The sequence below is a fragment of the Fundulus heteroclitus genome, unplaced genomic scaffold (genome assembly GCF_011125445.2).
Source record: "Fundulus heteroclitus isolate FHET01 unplaced genomic scaffold, MU-UCD_Fhet_4.1 scaffold_137, whole genome shotgun sequence".
In the NCBI taxonomy this organism is placed as follows: Eukaryota; Metazoa; Chordata; class Actinopteri; order Cyprinodontiformes; family Fundulidae; genus Fundulus; species Fundulus heteroclitus.
The window spans coordinates 34,228-37,758 of NW_023396549.1; the positions used below are offsets into that span (position 1 = coordinate 34,228).

Here is a 3,531-nt window from a genome sequence, read left to right on the forward strand (position 1 = left end):
GATATTGATTATATGAAAATTGGTAAGGAAATTAATTAAAAATTGCGTTTTCTAACATAAATATGAATGTTACAAGTAAAGCATATAGCAGCAGATCTAGATTATATCTCACTACCTTTCTAACTCCTTAATTTCTTCAAAGTAAAAATGAGGTCATCTGTGCCCAATTGCAAATATGTGTTGTGCACTTAATTAAATTGGTTTGGCCATGGCAAAAACCACAGCTGGAATTAGCCACATGAGCAGATATTTTCTTGAAAAGTTTGTTTTCATCGAAGTGGTGATTTATTTTTTTCTTTAACAGTATTATCCTTTACATAACAATAACACATATCTGTTTTCCAGCACCCACTGATGAGGTGAAGGCCATCAAAGTTCTGGGCTGGATGGAAGGCTCCTACATAAACTCTGGTAGTCTACCAGGTCGACTTCCATCACGAGACTACCAAGACTTGAACAATTCAGGATTGGATGGAATCTTTAAACACACGAGGAGTTGGGCTTGTTAAAAGATAACTTAATATGTAACCGTTTTAGTTCCCAGTATTAACTACTTTGATCAGTAACTGTTGCAGCATGTCCTTCATAGCTCTTAGTGGAGCCGTTTAGGCTAAAACAAAAAAAAGTTAGGAAAAAAAGGCCAGGTTTGAGATTGTTCTAAATTTCCTGACAGTCTTACATGCAGAAATTGTTTTTCATAGTCCTATTTTTGGCTTCATCCATTTCATCAGCCAGTTTTTTTTAATACAGCCCGTTTTATTGTTAATACATGGATTGTTTACTGGGAAAAACCTGGAGAATTAATGGAGTTCTTTCAGTCTTAATTTCAACAATAAAAGCAATCCTTGTTAGAAAAGGTGTATTCACTTTGATTAATATTGGTAAGAATTGGAAATGAAGAGTTTATCAAAGGGTATGTTTATTATGCAATGTGGAAAATAAAGGACGGTTTAATTGTCTCACAATGTTTGCATCCTCAGTTTTAGTAAAAAAAGGGGTCATGTGCCCCTTTTTTTTCAATAACCTCAGCATTTTCAAAAGGTTTATACAGTACCTTACACATTTACTATCACAATCCTAGCAATTCTACATTTTTATTCAGTGAATACACTAACTTAGTTACATTTTCCTGGCTAGATTTTATTACTTGAAAACCTTTTGCAACAATGGTAACCAAAATAAGATTAAACTCGTAAAGTGTTGGTCATACTGGACAGTAGCAACACATATATATAGCTGCCCTCAGTGCTACCAGTTGTTCGGGGCTCAACACATTGCCAGTTTCAGGAATAGTGACCCCACAGTGTGGGTCATCCAGCAGTCCACTGTCAATATGAGGCAGGCAGAGTCCCTGCAAGAAAGATGGAGATATATAGAGAGTAAAAAAGAGGCCATGATTCTGTTGCTACAACTTACTGAATATAATTTAATTCATGGAGCTAAGGATTGAAAAAAAGACTCCAAAATCCATTAATTATTTTAATAATAAACACATTTCAAAGAAAACAGTTTCAATGCCACCTCTCTGATGTATTCAATGTTTTGTTGTATTGGAATGATCAGATAAATTCATTTCTGGTTTGAAATATATGCATTGTGAGAAACTGTATAATAGCACGCACAAAAAAAAAATCCATCTTACCTCTGTGATTTCTGGTTCTACTACACCATGCTGGATGCTTCCCATCTCCCATAACTGACTGAGTGTCAGATTCCTCTCAGTTCTGAGTGAATGGTCATCTCAGCCACTGCTGATGGTGTGAAAACTTAGTTGTAGTCTTGGGATAAATAAATAGTGACAACAGAAGTTATCTAACATGTTTGACAGCTCAAGCAAACTGTTGTCCTCTCCTGAGTGCAGCACATTGTTGTATATGTTTGTTCCTGCGCACCACACGTCTCTCCAAACACGTTGAATTCTGAAAGGAGAGTTAAATCATGGTTTAAATACGTTATTTTTCAAAAGTCCGTTACACAGCATTTTTAGATCAGAGATAAAACTAAACAGTGCCTTTAACTGAAATCTTACATGATCTATCAGTGAGCTATTACTTTTTCACCGGGAAAGCTTTGAAAGTTACCTGTGGGGTGCTAATGCTGTTAGCTGTGATGTCACGTTTTTCTTCTTTAGCCAAACCGGCGCGTTTCAGTTTCTTTCGGGTGCGCCCCCTGCTGTCGGGAAGTCTGAACAACAACTCAATGCATCACGTGACTTTTGGCTCAAATTTACCGCAGCGGTAGTGGGATTGTTTCGTACTCGAGCAGAGGCTGTTTTGTGCGAGCAGAGACCGTTTTGTGCTCGAGGAAAATTTATAAATGATATTTTGAGTGCAAGGTTGGCGAACAGTTTGCAAAACAATTTTTTTGTGTGAAACATATCTTTTTGTGTGCAAAACAAGTTTTATTTGTGTGCAAAACTTTTTTTTGTGTGCAACGTTTTGGCAGAAATTTGTCTCCATAGGGATGGAGTAACCCAAGTCTACCACATGAGGGAGGCACAACATAACAAAAAAACAAATAAATACAAAATTAACTAAAACATTCTATGAAACAAATAAAGCAAAACTAACTCTTATTTAGCAGAAACAATAATAGATGAATATTTAAGTGACAAAATTAACTAATTAACAACTTGAAACAAGTCTCCCCTGTCAGTCTTTCAAACAAACAAATGGTATGATCCAGGTTTCCTCCTCCAGCTGGTTTGTATCAGCAGCACCTCAAACAAAAAAACAAGTGTAAATAAACCATTCAGACAGTCATTAACCAAAGTGTGCACCCATTAGAAAATACCTGTCTAAATGAAATAACCCAAACTGTAGTATAATATAAAGAAAGAAAGAAAGAAAGAATACTAACACGATGTGGTGGTGGGGGGATCATCCACCACACAGACCATACAGAAGCACCAGCTAACAACGGTAGCTACGTAACTCTTTGAAAACGTATCAAAAAGACACCAGAAGCCGCTGTAACAGGAGCTGATACAGTTAATATATCCCCCTCTTCTTTTACAAACAAATGATTTGACTTACTTACTTACTTACTGTTAATCTTATTCGCTTTCTCACGCTTTTATCACCGTTGAAGGCTGAGCCGTAGTTATCATGAGAACGCAACAGCGGCTAGAAGGGAGGGGGAGGGAGAGGGAGAGGGAGGGCGGACGTGCGGGGGAGCGGCAGGGTGAGCTACGGTGTGCAAGAAGGTTAAGAAGAGCGGCAGTGTTGCTGGCTGTGCATAATGGGATGAAATGCTAAACTGACGCTACTACCATTTACACTGGCGAGTGGGGTGGTCAGTGGGGTGGCCAAGACATCGGCAGGCGTGGCCATGGCCACCCCTGGCCACCCCCTGGTGACGCCCCTGGTGCTATGCACTTTAAAATTGTACACAACCAAGTGCAGGTAAAATTTAGACCAGGGGGTGTATACTAACAACACGGTTAATTGATAAACCAGGTCCAGCCAACCTACAGGAAGTGGTAAACTTGCTAATAGATACACCTGCAGGTTATCATTGAGTTAAGAAAAC

At 38.5% G+C, this 3,531-nt stretch overlaps 1 long non-coding RNA gene across 1 annotated transcript; it reads right to left on the reverse strand.

Moving 5' to 3' along the window:
• Nucleotides 1-1,309: 1,309 nt before the first annotated feature.
• On the reverse strand, nucleotides 1,310-2,133 carry LOC118558627. The gene is made up of 3 exons (XR_004928389.1): nucleotides 2,082-2,133; nucleotides 1,643-1,919; nucleotides 1,310-1,351 (listed from the first exon to the last, which is right to left on the reverse strand). It is a non-coding gene; the product is annotated as an uncharacterized LOC118558627 (long non-coding RNA).
• Nucleotides 2,134-3,531: the final 1,398 nt, after the last annotated feature.